The 22,530-nt window shown below is 44.4% G+C and overlaps 1 protein-coding gene across 7 annotated transcripts in view; it reads right to left on the bottom strand.

The window, feature by feature from the left end:
- The window catches only part of Fndc3b (fibronectin type III domain containing 3B), a 293,906-nt gene that overhangs the window by 90,580 nt on the left and 180,796 nt on the right, over positions 1 to 22,530 (bottom strand). The window lies entirely within an intron of this gene.

Below are 22,530 nucleotides of genomic sequence, written 5' to 3'. Positions count from 1 at the left end.
CTGTATTGCAAAGACAAGAAAAAGAAAAGAAAAACCTGTTAGAAGGCAGTAAGGTTGTCAGTACCTTCCCTGGTGCCGTCCTCAAGGGGACCGTCCAGTCAGTCAGCTGCCTGTCACACACTGCTGTGCCACCATGGGACTAGGGGCTCACTGTGGTGGTGCTGTGGTGCTGTCTTGCCAGTGTACAGCTGTAAGCACTCAGTAGGTCAGCTAGATTTAGTCCTACTGTATTCAGGATGACTGTATGAAGGACATACAGTATTAATAAGAGGGGCTAGAAGGAGACCCCAGCTCACGCAGGTATAGAGAACACCTAAGAGAAGATGAACTTCAGTGCCAATGGATAGTGAGTTCAAAATTTAAGTCAGTATGCATATGTGTGTATGTACATATGTTCAAATGTATACATGCATTCATTTACAGTCTGGGTTTTGCATTGAACTACAGTATTTAAGTGGAGGGATTTACACAACTTGGCTGGAGCTTGAAGAGACATTAGACTTCTACACAAATAATGCACATGAGGAAGGTATGTGTGGCAGGTTAAGACACTGCCACATTGTATTTGCAACGGTACTTGTAAAGCAGAGAGCCTCCTTTGGCTAGAGCGGCTGGTAAACCGTGAGGACAGGCCTGGGCTGGGAGACATGGGTGCTACAAAACTGGATGTGACAGACAGTGGTGAAGGAACGATCAGGGATAATTCTAGTCTTCATCTGACGGTTATAAGGAAAGGGACATTTTCACAGTGTGCTAAAACCTGCTCTTCAGAAATAGGAGGAGAGAAAAACCCTGGCACACAGAGATGGGAAGGGTGCATAGCCAAATGAAGATAAATAAGCAAACAGGCCATGGAATCCAGCTCTGAATTGTGGTGGCTTCCATACCTGTTGGTCCTGATTTATAACCCAGTGCTAGAGAGCTCCAATGCCCAGGGCATATGCCTTTGTTCCCAAGGTAGTCGGAGAAGGGTAGCAGGAAGGCAGATGGTACTTGTAACATCAGGACAAAGCTTTCCTCAAGTCAATCCAGCAGGACCAGGCTGAGCCCTGTGGGGCAGCAGACGTGTGGAGACACAACTGGGGCCAATGGCGGTCCTGCATTTCACTATTCAGGTCAAGTTCCTGCTCAAGGACTGTCTCGCTACCCCGAATCTTGTCACTCAGGTCCCATTGCTTTCTTATCTACTACCAATATTGGACATAACTGCCCTGCTGAGTCTCCTTCCATGTTCTGCCTTGGTCTTCCCTATGAAAATGTGTCTGGAATGCAGCAATACCACAGGCCTAGAGTATGTGATTGATTTCCTATAAATACAAGTAAACAGAGAATCAGAAAGCAGATCTCCAGGCATGGTGATGCCCATCTGTAATCTCAACAGTCGGGAGGCAGAGCAGTGAGGAGCTAGAGTTGCAGGCTAGCCTTGGCTCCTGCCTGGGAATACAAACAGCTGAATGAAATAAAGAAATAAAGACAGTAACACCAGATATGGGAGAGAGTGAGGGAAGGTAGGCAAAGGGCTCCGAAGGAAAGAACCAGTCTGAAATGCTGGCTGTGAAAGCACAGAGGTCAAACAGAAGCTCCGGGGAGAGTCTCGGGGCCAGAGCGAGCCGAGGACAGGATGGAACATCTGAGCCTGAGGACGAGGTGGAGGAGCTCAACACAGGGCAGGAGGAGTGAAGGTGGAGGAGTGGGGCACAGGCCAGGAGGAGGAGCAAAGGTGGAGGAGCTGGACACAGGGCAGGAGGAGTGATGGTAGAGGAGTGGGATGACGGGGCAGGAGGAGGAGTCAGAAGGAACCAGTGGGAATGTCAAGCATGGCCTCTCTAGAAAGAACAAATCTACCAACAAAAGATACAAAATGAAAAGAAACTAAGTTTAAACGCAAGGAAACATTTTTATGGAGTCACAACATATCTCACCTCCCCCAAAGCATCTCTCTTTTCAAGAACATTTTTAAGAAAGGAAAGGTTAAAATAAAAATATACAACAAAGTGAAGTGTTAAAAAAGAAAAAGGAAGGAAGGAAGGAAGGAAGGAAGGAAGGAAGGAAGGAAGGAGGGAGGGAGGGAGGGAGGGAGGGAGGGAGGGAGGGAGGGAGGGAGGGAGGGAGGGAAGGAAGGAACAGAACCTCCCAGAGGAAGTGCATGTTATGTGAAATTTAAACTTTCTATAAATAATCATTTTGAATAAGTGTATGGACTAAACTAATTTAAACATTTCTCTCTATAAACACAATTAACTCTTTGGTTTGTTTCCCATGTTTTTAATCCTTAGAAAAGCAGGGTCTTGCTCAGCTGCAGCTGTGGTGTGTTACGTTGTAGCAGCACCTTTGTTCCAGAACACCACCATCAGCATGGCTCCCTCCACACTGTCCTCATACTTCCCACACCAGTTCATGTGGCGATGTCCCTTGGGAGGACATCAGAGTCCTCCTGGTTTACCAGCCAGCTGGTACTGCTGAGCTGCGAACAAGCTATGTCTACTGAAAATACAGGGTCTCATTCTGTCTATTTGAGGGCTAAAGATGTAAGAGCTAGATGTACAAATAAATATTTTTGGATGAAAAGAAAAATGGGTGTGAACAATAAGGGTAAATTAGACGTGCAGTCAATGCCTGTGACAATGAATATAGGCAAAGGAAGAAAACACTAAGAATGCTCACAGATGATCTTTTTATGTAGAAAATCAAAACAGCCATCAACAACTTTTAAAATATTACTTATCAGAGAGGGAAGAAAAAGGAATCAAATACAGGAAAAGTTTAATTACCTGAGGATCTTAATTTAGTGCTTAGGATTTCTAGGTAATGGTCTTAATATAAATACTACAGATGACTCTCCACAACTCTTACGACAGTGCTGTTAGTGCGCACTACCCAGGCATGTGGACGGGAGTTCAGATCCCAGCTCCTACAGAGAGAATAGCATGAATCTCATGCACCCCAGTAGTGAGGCGATATAAACAGGAGGAACATTGGGGCTTGCTGGCTGCCAGCCTAGGCCCCCAAAATGTGAATGGGAGCTCTTGTTTCAGCAGAAACCTTACCTCAAAGAAACAAGGCGGAGAGTGGTAGATAAGGGTGTCCAATCCCTTCATCTGGCCTCAATGCATGTGTGCACAAACATGAGGACATCTCACACACACACACACACACACACACACACACACACACACACACCAAACCAAACCACAAAACAGCTAGGTAAGATCACCAAAGAATACATTTTTTATAATGTAAGGATATTACAGTAAGCCTCTACAGAGCATTTTTTTTTAAGTTTTTTTGAGGTGGCTGGAGAGATAGCAGCTGGCTAAGTAAGCAATGTGCTTGCCATAGAAGCTGAGTGGAGATTCCCTGCACCCATGGGGAAGCAAGGCCCAGCACTGAGTGCTTGTAGTCCCAGTGCTAAGGAGCTGGGAACTGGAGGACCCATGGGATTTACAAGTCAGCTAGTCTGGCTAAACTGGTGAGCTCCAGGTGCAGTGAGGTCTCCTGACACCCAATGGCCACCTCTGGCTGTCACACATACAACCACACAAACATGTGCACAGATGGCCATGGGCGGGCATACAAGCATCACCACCATATTGACATCTAATATTTTGATACAAAAATGCAAAAAAAAAATCTAAGTATTTAGTTGGGAAAATGACTCCATTCTTTAGATTCTAAAGAAGGAGGAACACTGGTCCATCAACAATGAAAGATGAAAAATGCTAGCAAGCTGTGATCCAGGAAGGTGTACTCTGTTCTAGCAAAATATTTTCTAGGGTGGACTGGGTTCCACATAGATTCTGGAACCTGTGAGAAAAAAGGAAGGAGGGGATGGATCCCTTTTCCAGGTGGAGTGACCAGCTAGACAGGAGGGCTGGCCACAGGATGTAAATGGGCGACAGGGTCTAATTTCCTCTGCACTGCAGTCAGTCGCTATTTGTGGAATTCAGGGGAGAGAGGCCCTTTCTTTTCTGGAGAAAGTTTTGAGACAAAGTCATACCAGAAACTTTCACATTATCCTGCCCCCAAGCAGATGGGCTCCTTTCTGCAAAAGCTGCAGCCGTGTGGAATCAGAGGCTAGGTCTGGGTCTTTAATGAGAAGCTGGAGAACAGGAGAGTACCAGAGAGTCGTTGGAACCCCACAAACACTCTGCGCCTCCTGCTCAAGGGCTTGGTGCCAAGTAAACTAGATCCTGCCTAAATATTAGAAGAGTCTATTTGCATTTCTGTCAAATTCCCCAAGAAAGAAACCCATGTTTTCTTTCAGAGAACCCTATGTATGCATGGAACCACACAGAAGCCAACTAGCATTTCTAACTACATCAAACTGAGCACCTAAGACAAAAATCTTAGAGAACTGGATAAAGGTCTCAGGTTAACTGCATGCCTGGTGGGCTAACTCTAGCACTGGGCTCTGCTTCCCTGTGCAGGGCTGAACTCTTCTCTAGTGAGCTGAGTCAGCCCACTGCCAGATACAGCTCTTTTATTTGGGAAGAGGCTAAGCTCCATGACTGTCCAGCCATGCACTTAGGACAAGAAGGGAGCTGCTTGGATGCAGGGCAGAACTTCTCCCAGAGTTATGTCGGAGGTTACACAGCGCTTTCCACAGCAGCATCTAGAAACTTCCCTCAAGTGTGTTTTCATTAAGACGTGGCAAGACACGGCGAAAGGTTTTCAGTTAACTTAGAACTTTTGCAAGACTGAGTGAGGATGGATGGGCAGAATCCACAGTGTACAGTTCTTCAATAAAAAGTCCAAGAGAGAGTTCCAATAATTACATTATTTACACAGCAAAATGTGAAGTGCTTTATAGCAGCCTTTCCTTAATTATGTTTCATATAACTAATTTATCTGGGGATAAGAGTATGCATTGGAGCCAGGCAGTAGTGGTGCACACCTTTAATCCCAGCACTTGGGAGGCAGAGGCATGCGGATTTCTAAGTTCGAGGCCAGCCAGGGCTATACAGAGAAACCCTGTCTCGAGAAAAAACAAACAAGACTAGGCATTGAGTCTACTGGTGAAATACACACTGACGCTCAGCCTCTGGATGTTGGAATCTCAGAGGTGAGATCTACGGAAGCCACAGAGTCTGGCCCACAGAAAGCTCGTTCACTCAGCACATCTCCAAGCGTGACATGTGCAGACTCCCACGGTCACGAGCAGGGGCGTGACGAGAGGAGGCGCCAAGGGGAGGAAGAGAAAGGAAAGAACATCACTCCTCAGCTGGCATACATTCAGTTACTCATGCAGTAGGCACGGGTATTCTCAGTTCTAGAGACTATGAACAGCCAATGTCTCATAGGAAATTGCCCCAGTCTATAAGAATATGTGCATGAAAATAGCATAACTATATAAGTGTGCTGGGGAAGCACTGTACCCTCTTATATAATATAATATATAATATGGGCGGGCTGTCTGATCTCCCAGAGGTGATGCTGCTGCAGACAGCTCGGGTTACATGAGACCCTGTGAATTGGGTCTGTGTCCTTATGAGCCTTGAAAGTTGCTTCTTCTGTCCCATGTGTGAGACAGAAGAGCAAGGTGTGCTCTAAGAAACAGGACGCCATGAGAGGACACTGTAACGAGTGTGCTCCAGTTTGCAGAAAGCCAGCCACCAAACCTGCCCACACCTGACCTGGGGCTTTCCCATCTGCACAGCCATCACAGTTAATGTTAAGTCTTTGAGCCACCTGGGCTATGGTGTTTGTTTTGTGTGCATGCAGAGGCCAGATTCAAGCCCTGGTGTCATTGTTTGGGCTATTATCCAACAGTTTTGTTTTGTTTAAGCAGGGTCTCTCACTGGCCTGGGACTCACCAACTCAGCTGAAAAGGCCGACTGATGCAGCCAAGATCTATCTGCCTGTTTATGTCTCGCCAGGACTGGGATTTCATATACAAGGGTACATTCGCCACCACACCTGGCTTCTGTCACAGGTCCTGGGGACCACACTCTGGTCCTCACGGCTGCAGTGCAAGCACTTCTCACCCGAGCTCCCTCTTCAGCCTCGTGGCTTCCTCTTTGAACATAGGTGCAGAGACCAAAGCAGAGTCTTGCTGGACTGTAACGCTATGTTGGTAGCTGCAAGCTAGTGTTTCTTCTGGTCCCAACAGTCAATGTGAATGAGTAGTTCTCTAATGGTTTCAAGCGTCCATGAGTTCAGATGCCCTTTAAACTTTTGACTTTAAACTCTGTTTACTGAGCACACAGAGTTATCTGGTTACCTGGGGGCATTTTCAGCAGTGTTTGATTCATCTGTGGGGTCCCCTTCTCTTCTCCCCATCTCCCAAGTCCCCCGACCCTTCTACTCCGGCCCTGCCTGCTTTGCACTTTGCCCTCTTGGGTGTCCTACTGCCTCTCATCCTCAACAAGTCTTCCCATTCCTGCAGTCTCCTTTCTGATTTCACAGCCTATGCCCACAATCACCCCCACTTACACACAGATGCATGAACGAAAATTAGAAGTGAGGCTGTGCATATGAGATTTTTGTCTTTCTGTGTCTGAACTGCTCCCCTTAATAGAATACTTCTTAGGAGACAGCTTTTAAAATCAGACTGTTAAAAACTAGCAACATTTCATCAGTATCATTAATCTTTGAGATGATAAATTTGCACAAATGTAGCTACTATTCTGTTCTCTTTGTCCCTGGCTAATGGCTTTTGCTTGGAGCACCTGCTAAGCACTCTGGTTTAACACGATGTGACCCAAAACTACAAAATACAACATACCACCAGACCAGGGCTGCTTAGACATTGGTGACAACTTTCATGTGACTCCAGGCCTTCAGGTGTACATATGAAACATAAACTGATAACAATTCACAGAGCAATTTCTTTGAAGGCAATTTGAAGAAAAAAAATATTTTTTACTATTTATTAATAATGAAAGCCAATTTATATACGAATAAGATGGCTATGCTTTTTCATTTTCACATAAGGAATCAGAGCTGAGTGAATATTTCATGCGGCAGGGCAGGGGGCATCTTAAGAGTTTTTTTCAGAGCTGAGTGCTATCTTTATTGAATCAACATCAGTGATGAGAAAGCGGCTTTGCCCAAACTCAGTGGAAGTCGGCAGAAGTATGTCTGGAGTCAGTTCAGAAATTCTTAGAAATTCTAGCTTCACCCCAAATCAAAATTCCCTGAATAATTAAAAGAAAATGAAGTACAAGTCAGCAAGTCACACATGAGCTTTTCAAGTCAGAGGTAGTGCGGCGATAGGCTCTGCTGACGTGTACGTGCAGAGGAGTACACGGGCATACGAGAAGTCTCTCTTCTCATCAAACCACTAGACTTCCATACCAGCAGACAACTTCACTTACACAGTAAACGTTTCACTCCTAACATACAAGTCTCGAATCTCCACATGCAGTAGTGGCCACTGGGATGCTGCAGGTGAGCACAGGCAATGAATGCCATATGAACTGTGTGTGTGCAGAACAAGGGAACTGTGGAGTCAGGGAATATGGCTTAGTTGGTTCTGCCAGGACTCCTCCGATTCATTATGTTTAATGTTGAGTCAGTTAGTGCCTAGGCATTGAGTGTTGAGGAGTCCGTTACTGTTGGCAAACTTTATCGGACTCCCATACCCAGTTATATGACCTTGCATGTGGGGTGTGGCCCCTGGCTTAAGAAGGTAGGCATGAAACCACAGTAGTACAAACTGGAGTATACTCTAGCATTTTAATATGACAAAAGCTACTCCACCTAACTTTAACAGTGACTAGAAAGAAATTCCCCAAGGTAAATGTTCCTCCATTTATTATTATTATTATTAATTTATTTAGTTGCAATATTGGGAATGAACTTTGGGCTTCATGCACGAGAGGCAAGCGTCCTTTTAGGGAGCTGCTCCAGCCCTGAGAAAGCGGTGTGAGCACTCCTAGCTCTGGACCTTTTAGAAAACAGAGTTGAAAGTAAACTAATAACCCAAACTCCATCTTGAGTGACATTTTGGAATATGTCAAACTCCGACTTTTGACACTCAAATATGAACTAGAGTTTACTTCATGAAGAAAGACATGGTGTACATGTGGCTCCTCTTGTGTGCTATGATTTCTGCTCTCAGTGTAATAGGATTGTGCGTCACTTCCTGTTCCTCTCACGCAACACTTCTCCTCTAAGAAATAGACAGTCAAGACAGAGAAAACAGCATCTATCTCAGCACCAAATAAAAATGGGCCGTCTCCTAAATGCACTGAAGAGAAAAATGAACTAAAATGGCTGACAAGAAGGAATGTCTCCACGCACAGTGCTTACTGGAGAGGTGGTAGACGGAAACTGCTCTAAGTACCAGAAGCGCTCTACTCCTAAGGTTTTCCATTTACTCAAATCCAAGTCACTATGAAAAAAGTCTTGGCTTGTTCTCAGGCCTCCTAGTTCTGTATTCAGCTTACTATCTCCTTCTATGTTTATCATGAAATCAAATTACTTGGGACTTAGACCCTTGGCTTACTATATAAAGGATGTATCCATCCTGAGTCATAGAGACAGAGCTGCATTGTCTACATGGGATTCTCTTGTTGTTTGAAAGCATAACAAATGGCATAAAAATGTCATCTGCACACACATCCACTCCTCATACAACAGCACTAACATCCTGCTAAAATACCCGAGAACTGAACACAGCATTCCTACCCCGTGTCCACTCTGTAACGGCACCACCCACTCGAACCACATGTTAAAGCCTGTAGGGGCTGTACCACGTTAACTTGTAATCCTAACATCCTAATAATGGAGGTAGCCGAATCCTGGACTCACTAGATTCAAAGGGTGTCCGTCCACAAGCAAAAGAAGCTGTTTGGATTGTAGCCTAGGCTGGGTGGGAAATAAAAATGTACAAGAAAAAAATTATAAAAGGTAGAAAAGAAATTATGAAAAGATGCCCCCAAGATGGGGGAGAGGGTAAAAAAGGATGATTGACAGATGAAATTTTCAAAATATCTCTCTCAATGGCTATCCTAACCAACAATCTCTAACCTAGATCAATAACTAACTTTACAATAATTTCTTCGATTTGAAAACATTTTTCATTATTAAAATAAGACTTCAAAACACCAAAGGCACCAGACAGATTTTAAGTTAAGCAGGGTAGAAGGACAGAGTAGAAAGTGACAGTTGGTAACTGTGCTTCCTCTCCTGTCATGGTCTCTGCTCATATGTCACACTTCTCACAATGTCAGTGGGCTACAGTGGCACTCTCCAGGGCCTCCTCAAATATCCTGCCTCATTCCTGTCACCAGGTCACACTGTTTCAGCTCTTCACCCACAGAAACCTCCCAGCCCTGCGGTGAATTCAAGCGTCCATCATGAGTGCATTGGTTAAATCTTTGCTGTGGGTCACTAACTCTCCAGGGCCTAGACGACTGCTTGGCACAGGGACTCTAGCCAAATGAGAAACACAATGCCCCGCACAGACACTAGGCTTTATTTTCTCAGTGTGAGGAAACAAGCGTGAACTTAAAGCCATCATAATGGAGTGATCTGTAAAGGAGGGAACCTTAGAAAATCTTAGCATCACATCGAATATCTCGAAGACAAAACTGTGTCAGAAATCTGTGGATCCACACTGTCACATGAGATACAAACATACGTTATCAAAACATACTCAAAAATACTCTTCATTTCATGGAGACTAGAAATATTCCCCAGACAAAGCCAAGTCTGCTTGGCAGTTGCCTCAGGGGCCATGATGTGTGCTGTCACACTATGGGGCTCAGGTGTAATCTGGGGAATTACTGATGTAAAGAAGAATTCTTAGACCTTACTGCAGAGGACAGGATCTTAAACTGTGACTTACAACCACACATGAGGTTGGAGAACTGAAGGTGGGGGCTTTGAAAAAAACCAGACAACAGTAAAGAAGGCTTCTGATTGAGCAATAGTCAAAACTTAACTCAGGACTGAGTTAGCAAGGAATCTGCAGTGCTGCCCTCTGCTGCCGTATGAGCCTCATGTTAGCTGAACAAGCAACACTGAGGTTTGAATGTGAAGGGCCCCCCTCCCCAACGCCCCCCAACGCCCCCCTCCCCCCCCCCCCCCCCCGGCTTGGGGGCTTGAACATACTATACTGTCTCCATCTGGTGGTAGAGTTTCAGATGGCTGTGGAGCCTATCTGAGATGGAGCCTGGAGAGAAGTGGATTGGGGGGGGGGGGGCGTGGTCCCATTCACTGTCCTCTCTCTGCTCTCTAATTTCAGGTGTGATGCAGTTTTGCCACCATGCCCTCCCTACCACAATGACTGTGTCTCCTCCAACTGTAAGCCGGAAGAAATCTTTCCCTCTGAAGTTACTTTTCATCAGGCATTTGATCACAGCAATGAGAAAAGTAATACACACACATACAGTCACACATATAAACACACTCACACACAGACACACACACTCAGACACACACACAAACACATACAAACACATGCACTCACATACAGACACACATACACTCATACACACACACACACAGACACACACAGAGACACATTCATATACACACACAAACACACATACAAACACATGCACTCACACACATACAGACACACATACACTCATACACACACACTCACAGATACATTCACATAGACACACACAGTCACACACTCACAAACACTCATACTTATCAGCACATACACTCATACACAGAGACACACAGACATACACACACAGACACACCAACACAGAGATACACACATTCTCTTTCTCTCCATGCTTGGTACTGTTCGGCCTCTCGCCGTTTCCCACAGTGAACACCTCAGCCGGCATTACTAACATACCTGCAGTGGTTTTATGGTGGTACAGAAACAATGGCAACATTATGGAAAGCAGACTGCTCATTTCCACTTCCCCTCTTTACCTTGTAAATATCAAGTTAGCACATCTTTAGGTTGTATCATGTCAGAATGTTTGATTTTAAAATTTCGTTTGAGCTGCTGACTTGAAAATGATTTTCAGCTTGGGATAAAAACAGAATACCCACAATTTCTAAAATGGCCCTAAATATATTTCTGCCATTCTTTACTAAGTATTTATGCAAAGCACTGATCTCAGCATTGATTATAAGAAAATTAAAATACTGATTAGCTGTGAAAAATGAAGATATCCTGTATCCCACAATATGAGTCATCAAAATTTGATTTTATATGAAAATTAAAAACCTACCTGTCTCATTAGCATCCAAACATACTTTTATTATTATTAAATGGTAAAATCATGTTTCCTAAGAATCATGTTAATATTGTTTATAGTTTGTTATTACTGGATACATTTGATTTGTAAATCTAGCTTACATACCTGAGGCTATACAACAATGTCTCAGGAGAAAAGGGATCAAAGGCTACGAAGCTCCCCACTCTAGAGAAGAGCCTGGACCAGCTGGAGCGAGGGCTCAGTGGTTGTAAGTACTGACTGCTTTTTCAAAGGGCGTGAGTGCAATTCCCAGCACTGACATGGAAGCTTACAACTAGTCCAGTTCTAGAGATAAGACACACTCACAGGGACACGCACACACGCAGGCAGAACACCCATGCACATTAAATAAAATAAACAAATCATTAAAAAAAGAGAGAATATCCTGGTAAGACTGGAACATTAAACTAGAGAGGTTATACGTGTGTATGTATATACATACATATGAATCATACATATATAATTTCCTTATACACTGTACATGACACTGTGTTATATGGGAATACTTTCATGCAAATATAGTACAGGTTGAGTATGTTTTTAACTGGCAATAACGAGTCACACTTTAGAAGGTTAATTTAGAATGTAGAGTTGTTCCGAGAGGCTAAAATATTGGCTAGCTTTGGTGTTGAGCTGTTTTCCAGCTTTCCTATGCCATAGTGGTTGTGTTATGCATCCAAACTACACATCTACCATGATCCAAGAAATGACACTTTTACACTATTTAACAACTGGAGACTCAACCAAAGTCAAAAATTGGGACCTATAAAATAGGTGCCTTCTGTCAGTGTGAACTGCCCTGCCTGCCTGTCCCTCTCTTCCTTTGTGCATGTGACACATGGGTGCCTCTGTGCTCTAAGAGGGCAGCCCTCAGCCTGCAATCTTGGCATGTGCACAGCTTCACCGGCTCCGGTGAGAGGTGCCAATTCATCAATGTTTTCCTAGTCCAGCCTCTCAATGGTCCACCTGACTCTGCTATGGATTCAAGTGAGATCTTTGGCATATGACCCAGCAGTGGGTTCAGTACAGACTCATCAAAGCGGGAGGGAGTAAGTCCCTGTTTGCTTACACTGTTCTATCATGTTCAGTTACAGAAGCTCAACCTAGAAATTCACAGAAAAGCTATTGAAGCTTATCTCATAAGCTGGGTGCCAACGAGACCATTTCCTGGGATAATTCTACAGAGCATTTGTGCCAATGTGCTATAAACACAAGATTCTCCCATTCCATGCATGGAAATATGGCATTTGAGATGGCTAGAGGCTAGCGCACTCAGTACTGGGCAATAATTGCACACTAGAGTGTTTTTGCAGCTGACTGTGGCTTGAGAGAAAAGTGCATATTGGTTCCAACAGAACCAAAACTTGGTTGGCCCATAAACTGTAGCCATTTGGAGTGCTACTCCGTCTGACATGTCTGAGTGTTCTCTTCTGTAACAGTGAGCACAGAGTGTACAAGAACTGTGGAACTTATCAATGAGCCCAGCTGTTTTCCTACACTTTCAGACACTTCACATTTGTAAAAGACAGCAGCCATTTCTCTGAAGTCTTCCAGCAAAGACAAAGAAGGGACCAACCATGTAGCAGATACTGATTCTGTTCTTACAGAAAGCACCAACCATCAAAATATGAATTACTCTGTACTAGTTGGACGGCATCCTAACTTGACCTCAGCAGCCACTAGGCAGAAGTTGTTTTCTGTGGAGAAAACAGGAAGCTACCATTACAGTTGACTCAGGCTTATGTTTTTGAGGACACGAGTAGTTGCTCTGTGCTTACTCAAAGGCCCCCATGTTCTCACAGGGCAGAACCCAAAGGTCAATATGGAAGTGGGGTACCCCCGGGGGAAGCAAGGTGCATAGGCAGAAAGGTGCTTGCAGGAAGGCACTGCGGTGACTTGTGTGTGCAGCAGTGCTCTTATCAGACGCAGCTGAAGTGAGGGATGGGGAACAACATTCAGTCACAATAAGCTGAACCACCTAGGGTGCTGGGAGCCTAGTCAAGCAAACTTGAATTATGCATGCCTTCATCTTGGATGAAGTGTAAAAGTCTTATTTTCACTTCCCTAGCTTTGGTAGGATAAGCCTGTCATTAAGAGGTGGCTATCAAGTTGAGCAGGAAACTCCAATTGTAATGGTGCCACTTAAATAAAAGACCTATTAAGATGTACCACATCCAGCAATTAGAAGCTCACAGAGGACCGGCCAGGGTTACAGTTCAGCAGGAGCAGGTGAAACAAGTTGGACAAATGTCCAGAAACTTTGAGCCCTACTAGGGTTCTGACTACCTTCAACTGTGGAAGTGCAGAAGGGTCATCTGCTCTCCAGCTGTGGCCCCTAATCCTCTCTAATAACTTCAGCTTGCGCAAGTCCCTGAGAAGCAAGATGTCTTCCAAATTTCGATTCACACTGGTTGCCAGAATTGGTTTTTCAACATCAGCCTCCAGTGGAAAACAGCATTAAGTAGATGTGAGCAGCAGGTGTTAATTTTCAGAGCAGTGAAAGGAAAGACCAAGGAGGAGGAGAAAGAAAGAAAGTGGGCTATGAGATGACACGGGCTGCCTAGGGGACTGTGCCCTTCAGCAGAGGCCAAGAAGTATCAACAAAGAATGCTTCCTCCATGAAAACAAAATTTACCTAAGCAGAAAACAACATTTGCAGTTAAAAGGTGATGGTCTCCCTCTGTCTAGCATGAGGCCACGTCCCTGGAATTTATTTGGGACCCTGAGCAGAAATGTTCCAATCCTGCAATGCTCCTGTTTCAGACTCCTGAGCTTGTAACACCTGCTTTCTAAGTAAACATATATATATTTGTTTACTTTTAGTTTTAAACTCTTGTTCTTTCAATTTATATTTCTAGGATTTCTTTCTTTTCTTCCTTCCTTTCTTTTCTTCCTTCCCTTCCCCTCCTCTTACTTCCCCCTCCCTTCCTTCCTTCCTTTCTTTCTTTCCTTCTTTCTTTCTTTCTTTCTTTCTTTCTTTCTTTCTTTCTTTCTTTCTTTCGCCAAAAATCACTAGCCTGTGCTTAAACCAAGTGCTGACCTGGGCCAGGGTAACAATACATCAGCAGAAGCTGCAGGCCCGGCCTCTGCTCAGATATATGGCATCAGAAGCAAGCTTGCATGCTAGTCTACAGCTCTCAAAAGCTTACTCTTCCTAGATGCTACTGTCAAAGGTATCTCTGAACTAAGATGAAAGAGTCTATCCTTCTTTCAAAACACCAGAACACATGCTAACCGGGTAGAGACCACTTTCACGATGTTTCCGTGAGTAATTCTGCATCTTGCACTGTTGCTAACATCTGGAATATGGTTGCTCTCAATTTTTATTGCTGGCACGGATCTAACATTTACTTTGTAAACACTCTTGTAAGAACAGAGCGACCAGGTGAGGCTGCCCTTGCCAGCAGAGCCAAGTGGGCACAGAAGGCAGAGTCAGTGCCTTGTAAGAATTAGGAAGGAGTATTTTTGACCTTATTTTCCAGCAGAATAAGAAGACACAAATCCATTCTGAGCAGGAATGGTGCTGACTAATAAAAGCTAACATATCATTAAAAGAAAAACAAAGACTGTCTGTCTGTCTATTCTTTGCAAAAGTGTTAATGGATTCATTGGAAAGCTGGTGACTAAATGCACTCTGAATCTATGGAAAGAAAAGGGTGAATTGATTTCTCTGAAATACTTGTGATGATGTAGTCAAGAATATATTGCCGGAAGCTTTAACCTTGCTGAGTTACCTGAAACATAACGAGAATTAGGAGAGAAGAGAGAAAACGCAAGCTCCCGATTCTAACTGTGGATAGAAGCTAAGATGCTGGCAGAAAGAACAGTGGGCAGCCACAAAGGGACAGTGGTGAAAACTCATATTTATTTAGCAGAATGTGATGCAAGGCTTAGTGTAGGGAAAACCACCATTATGGGGATGGGTCAGACTTAGCAGGGAATTTTTACCTAGCATTCAGTGTGTCAAAAAAGAAAATGTTTCATTTCAGCTACTCCTTGTGCTGGTGTTTGGAGTAATATACTATCATTCTTTCTTTCTTTCCTTCACAATTCTTTTCAACTACAATGAAATTCTGTATTTTTCATCCCAGCCTCATAAAATGAAAAACAAAACTCTAAATAGAGAGCAAACTCAGCAATGCATAGAATCTATACAGATGTTCAGAAGTGCCCTGCTGTGAGCTCCGCACTTGAGCTTCTGCCACCCAGTCTGTTTCAGATATATTCAAGGGGTGAACGCTCTCGGAGGGCTTTAGACAACGCGCACAGACACAAATGGTCAGGTGGTAGTGTGGGGCAGGAAGGCCATGTGGCTGCGTTATCCAGCATGGCTCTCTGACTCCAAACCATTCGATCTAAGAGAGGAAGGTCTGAAGAGATGACGCCATTGTTCAAGGAGCAGGAGAGAGAGGCCCAGGGCCCCAGGGTGGTAGGGGTGAGAACTGAGAGCAGTAAAGCAACTGGTGGAAGAGGGAGACACAGCCTCTTGTTGGCAAAAGCATCTGACTCCATGTTAGGTTTGAAAGGGAAATATGGGAGATGGATGGGACAAGATCTACCCGGCTGCTTTGTGTATAATAAATTGGCAGCAGAGAGACTGGTGGAAAAATAAGAATTCCATTTTACACATGTAAGCTAGATGGAAATGTTCATGTATATGCACACACACACACACAACACATGCATGCACACAAGCATGCACCCACATGGATATATATATATATATACACACACACATATACATACATATACACACACATGCACAAAACTGAATGTACATATACACACATACATATAAACAGACACACACTCACACACACACACACACCTGTCTAAAACACTGAAAGGAGAATTTAGAAAAAGTCACATTTCATGAAGTATGTTTTGGATATCTAGAAACTAGTAACTAAATTTCTATTCCTAAGTTTTCATATATGATATTAATATGTAGGAGGAATTGCGACAGGGTGTGTCTGATAAAATGTTCTCCCCAAAGGCGGTGTGCCTGCCCCAGGGCCCAGAGGAGCCACATAAGGCACGGGAAAATGTCCCGGTCAGCTCCACCACTGCAGTTCAAACCATCCTTGTTTCTACTGTGGCCAGTCAGTCAGCAGGACCTCAGAGTGGAACTCCAGACAGCAGGCAATACCAAAGGCAGTAAGCCATACTGTCCACATTTAAAATAGCAACATATTTCCACAGTGTGGTCCACGAGAAAAGGCAAATTCTACTCAATGGAAAGTATACTTCACTCTCCAAAGCTGCTCTCAAATAGTAAGTAAAATGACTTACCAGACACATTTGAGACTTTGTCCAAAGTCCTTTATTTTTCTCATCTAAATTGGTTCCAAAAGGAACTGGCAGGGCACCCTATACGCTGTGATTGATGATCTTCTGGAAAGAACATGCTAAGTAACATAAACTCCAGGCTCACAGGGGTGGGAGGAGCAACAAAGCTTAGACAGAGCTCTAGACTCTTTGAAAGTAAGACTGCAAAAGCTATTCCAGCGGGGCCATGCAGTCCGGTACCCTGGCTGATCCTCACCTTCATGGAGATGCCTGCAGCATCCTAAGCATGGAACACACAGTCTGATGGGCTGTACTAGAACCAGGCTACAGGGCCTCAGGCTTGGCTTAACTCTACCTTCTCTTTTTCCATGTGCAGACAGCCATGGCATCTGCCACCCTAACATTATCAGTCATGACAGTAACTGTAAAATCTAGCTGAGTTCTTGAGTCTGGTCAAAAGTTTTTCTTCTAGATAGTTTCTTCTCCCTTGATTTGCACAATCCTGGCTTTGTGTCTGACCTCCCCGGCTCCTGTCAGCCTCTTGTTTCAGAATGTTCTACAGCTCTGCAGACTCACAGTAGAGACTACTCTGATCATCCAGTTGATGATGCAGAAGCCTTGATGGTGCTAGGACAGTGATGTGCATGTATGTATGTACATACATGCATGTCCATGTATATAGACACAGATCCACCCATAAACACTTACATATCCCGCCAAATTTGACAGAATTCTGTAATTCTGTAGAAAGAGGGTGTGATGTGTATCAAATATTATCTCACATAGTTTAAAAGTTTCTGTTGTTCCAAGTTAGGCAAAATACCTGCCCAAGGGTGAAAAAATAAAATTCAACTTTGTTGTAATAGCAGTAATTACTAAAACCACGAGAAGACACTGAGACTTGAATGTGTTGCTCAATGACACTTAAAACATGAAGGCTTGACAATGCTTTCTCAAGCTTAGGCCCAACAACCTCTATGTAGCTAGCAGTTCTCAAGGAGAAGACAGTGGGACTCATTGCTAAAATCACCAGGGCCAGCCACGGTGGGTCTCCTCAGAAGTGTTAAATACTTAAGAAATACTAGATTTACTAAGTGCTTTAAAATATATAACTTTAATGAGTCTCCTGCTAGGTAAAAACTGACTTGTTTCCTTTTCAAAGAAAATGTACATCCCAAATTGGAGAGATTTGCCATTTCCTGAGAAATGGCATTATTTCTATCTGTACTGCATTGTTTACTATGCTCTCTGGCTGACACGAGGTGAGTGGCTTTCCCAGGCTACCTCCTTCCACATGAGACCCTGCCCCTCCCTAGTCCTGAGAGCAATGGAGCCAGCAGGTCATGAACTGAGCCAGGGGCCAAACCAAACCTTCCTCTTTTTTTTTTTTTTTTTTCAGTTACTTCTCTCTGGTAACTTGTCACAGTAATAAAAGCTGACCATAAAATCACACAAGGGAAATATGTTCCAGAATTGAATCTGAGAACTTGACTGCATGGCTCACCTATTCTCATCTTTCTATTAGGGCACTGCTTCCCTCCAGAAAGGAGGCAGCCCTGCCAATGGCGCCTGGCCTGTGTTACTAGAAACAGACCCATGCGCTGCCCCACACCTTACCCCTCAAATCCTATGGCCAACCCTGAATGAGTGAATTTGTCAATCAGACCTAAAGAGAACATGAGGATCAGAGTCCATTCTGGTTCCACTTTTAAAACAGAGATGCTGGAAGTGCCCTGGGGTGGGCTGAAGCGGCCTCGGAAAGAACAGCCAGACACCAGACATCAGAATGGATGTGTTAGCTGATGAAGTCCAGTCTTTAGGGAATGTGATACGAGGGGTACTGGGATGAGAAAAATCCCCTGGGTTTCCTAGGTGGGCTCCAAATAAAACCACATGCATTATGACACGGATGGAGCAGGGGGGAGACTCCACATACAGAAGAGAAAGCTCCACGAAGACAGAACGGGAGACCAGGAGATGCTAGCGATGTGTGCACAAGCAAGGGGATGCTAGCATTCAGCTGTGGCTACAAAAGGCAATCAGATATTTTCTCCCAGTGAGCCTCTGGAGGGAGACTGGCCCTACAATCTGGCTAAGCCTAGTGACACACAAATAGGACCTCAGACCCCTAAAAGTGGAGTCCAGAAGCTCTCAGCAGGAGGAAACAATGGTGGTTTCCTGTGGCTTTAAACCACCAGCTTTGTGGAAATTTGTTAGTCACAGGAAACTAGCAACACACCCATTTGTGATCTATTGTGTTCAAATTCTCCATGGATGGTAGTCAGTACAACCCAACAAGAGGCACTGGACAAAAAGGAGCCCAGGAAAAGTGATGGAGCTCAGCCCTGCCAGGACTAGGCTGCATGGAATTGAGATTTGCTATTTAATTTTGAGCATCCTAAATTTCTTGAGCATCAATGCTCAAAACTAAATAGCAAACCTCGAGTTCCCTCCAGGTAGGGACTTTCTAACTCAAAAGGGACAGTTTTGCCTTCAGGCATGAGACGTTGGCAGTCAGAGGTTAAAATATCACAATTCTTGACATACCCACAATTCTCCTCTGAGCTGAAAACACCATTTTCTAATCAAAGAGCAGTCTGTAAATTTGAGTTATCACCCTATGGTGCAAGTAATAAGCGATACCGTAAATTATACCGAAGTCAAATATACTTCAAACAAACAAACAACTTGCTCACTGAGTAACTTGGGTGGGCACCGATCGTCCCATTTCACTTAAGGAACTTAATTTTCTCAATAGGGTGTCAAAGAGATTCTGACCTCACATGAGACTCTTTGGAGCAATACTGCAGCAAAGAACAATCTTCCCAAAGGACGACATATTAATTTTTTAAATGTGCTTGGCAAGGCACTCACATAGTTGTGAGGAACGCGGTGAACCTAAAATATGGCCGTCTCCCTAGCCCCCTGGTCTAAGACTCTTACTGTTCTATCTCATTTGTCTTTTCAAGAGGTGAATGGAAGTTCACCACGTGAATTAGGTCATAAACGCACTTAGGAAAGGTTTGTTTGAGAAATCACGGGTAGATCTGGTTCCTGTACAGTTTTTACATGCCCCTTTCACGGGATGGCTCTGGCAACAGTGGGCTCACAAAAATACAACACAAAATTCCCTTTCTTACATGTAACAGCATCCTGAGAGTGAGTTCTGTTTGCCAGAGGATGTAAGATACCTTTCGAACTAATGAGGATTGCTTTGAAGAAGGGCAAAATTACCCAGGATAAAGCAGACATGGTCATTCCCTCTTTGTTCAGTCCAATTTTCAACTTCAAACCAAAAATCAGAAAAATTCTGATTCTAGATTTTAAATACATCAGAACTCTAAAGCATGATATAAACAACACTGAGGGGTATTCTGAATGCACAGCTCTCCTTTTCAATTTTACTAAAGAATTAATTATTTGTTTGTTCTGGACAGGGTCTCAACAGTCCAGATTGGCTCTGACTCACCACATATCCAAGCTTAAACCTGTGCTCTTCCTGCACTGCCTCCTGAGAGCTGTGTCTACAGACACATCCTAGCATGCTCAGTTAGTGCTGCGGCTCAGACCTGGAGTTTCTCACAGGCTAGGTAATCACATGCTTATTTGCGTTGCATCTCCAGCCCCAAGACCTGACTTGGGATTTGATTATGAAATCAGGGTGAGCTGGAACAGTCAAGAAAACCCGAGAGAGTAAAGTGGTTTTCTTCCCATGGAAGACTGTTCCATGTAGACCTTCTGGTAAAAGGTTCTCAGGTTAGAACAGGTCAACAGGTTTTATGCTATCTTCCTGGCCAACCCTGGCCTCTGTGGGAAGAAGGAACTCACAGCACAGGACTACAAAACCCCTTTCTATTCCAAATCACCTTTCTCCACACTCTAATCTTCCTGGCCACTCCCACTTTTAGAACTACCTCTTACTTCAGGTGACACTGCACTAGGACCCTCCTTCTCTTCCTCTTCCTGAGCCACCCACTCTCTTTTGTACTTAGGGCAAGCCATCCCCACCACCATCAGAACAGGGTTACTTCTCCCCTCTTCTAACAAGTAGTCCAAGATGGAAAGACCCTTTCTTCTGATGCCGCTACAGAGAAGCAGGAGGGACTGCTCAGTGATGGACTTGCCTTGGACTTTATTAGCGCTTCAGTTAAATCACTAGGACGCATGTCACAAACACACACAGATGGACTTAACAGCACACACTTGAGGAGCCAGAGACAAGCATCCCTGGAGTCTGCCTAGCCAAATCAGTGAGATCCAGGCCAGTAGGAGAGCCTGTCCCAGCAACTCAGAACAAACACAACCCAAAACAATAATTAAAAAATCCAAGTGGACAGGTGGATGACACAGTACCCCAGGCTGAGCTCTGTCCTCTGCCAGCATATAGGTATGTATGCCCTGTGCACAGGGGCGCGCGCGCACACACACACACACAAGCAGTTACTATTTAGAAGGGTGAGGGGGAAAGAAAGCAGCCTAAGTGCAAGTTCTACACCAGAGAAAACACTAGAGCTAGAGTCCACTCCTGAGCATCAGTGCCCATTACTGTGTAAAACTCACACACTAAGACAGTGACGCTGCTATTTCCCAGGGACCTTTTCTAGTTCACACCTTAGGTTACCTATGTCACAGAAACTTAAGGCCTCACTACAGTACCAAAAACTGAAGCAAAATAACAGCCTACTGGCACTGTGTGCCTGGCTGGAGAACGTCACCTTCAGATGAGAGTGATGGCTGATCACAATGGAGATGCACAGTAAGGGCAGAACTGCAGGATTCACTGCAGTTGTTCCACTGTGATGCAGCTCACACTGCCTTCTCAGTGGGCCGGTTCATGTGGTGCACCCAGCACACTCCCCAGTGGAAGGAGGAGATACAGTAACAATGACAATGTTGACCTAGCAGTAGGAAATCTGCAGGAATGCCAAGGTTCCCGCAGAGAGTAATAGAAATGGCTTCTGAACCTACAGTACCATGATGTCGTCAGCAGGCTCCATGACATGGCATCCCACCTGCACATGTGGTGCATCCAGGCAGATGGTGTAACTGCACATGGCCAAAGTGACAGTATATGGTACCCATGGTAAAAGTCTTTGTGAACTAATTATCTAGTTAGCTTACTGCCCTAGAACATCTCAGATGTCACAGCCATTTACTCTACTGTACAAGGGGGAAAAGAAAGATGGTGTCTCCTGAGGTTAGGGCCAGTTAACTGTCCTTCCAACAAAGTCATCTAAAGTGCTCAACAGTTTGAGTGGGTTCAGAGTCAAACTGGCCTGTCCTAAAGTCACTCCTCAGGCCCACAGACAAGCCAGAGAGTCAGGAAGGGGGCAGAACAGGAGGGACACAGCTGGAATTCAGCCCTCAGGCTCTGTGGGACACACCTCAGAATGTCCTCCCTCACTTGTTCAGACCTTCACAATCAATCACTTTGACCCAGACGGCAGGAGGCTTGACTCCCTGGTTGCCTGATAAGAAGAAATTCTCAGAGGCAGGAAAATGTCATGATCCTTTTTCCGTGACACTTAAAAATTTTAAAACCCGTGGTGAGCGTCTACGAACACACAGAGAAGTGGGGGCAGCCCTCTGAGCTACTTTGGTCACACCCATTTTATACAGCTGAGAAGGACGTGAAGCTCTGGGCCATTAGTTTTCAAGGCCAGGGGTACTTGGCTCACACTCGACACTGACGGGCAGGGAGGAACTCTGACAAGTGACCTCACTTCTAAGTGTAGCGCACTGCTGTTGCTGTTGACCTCTAACCCAGTTAAACTTAGAACTTACTTTAGCAAAATGAATGTTTCAGTCCATCAAATTGGATGTTACACAGATACCAGAAGCACACCACAGCATTGGATCTACATGCTGTTTAAAGGGTTCTTGGGAATGGCACGCACTCTGCCAAAACAGGTTATGACATCATCTAAATGCTGCTCTGGTCAGTGACCAGGAAAGTCAAAAGGCAGAGAAAATAATATATGTCTGAAGAGCTAAGTACTACATGTGGGGAAAGCTCTCTGCCCTCAAACTTCTGTGAATGCAGCTCACACTTCCAAAGAAGAATCAG

This window comes from Mus caroli, unplaced genomic scaffold, assembly GCF_978045245.1.
Source record: "Mus caroli unplaced genomic scaffold, Mus_caroli_1 scaffold_3, whole genome shotgun sequence".
NCBI lineage: Eukaryota > Metazoa > Chordata > Mammalia > Rodentia > Muridae > Mus > Mus caroli.
The sequence above is the reverse complement of the archived record's forward strand: the minus strand, read 5'-3'. Positions and strand labels throughout refer to the sequence as shown.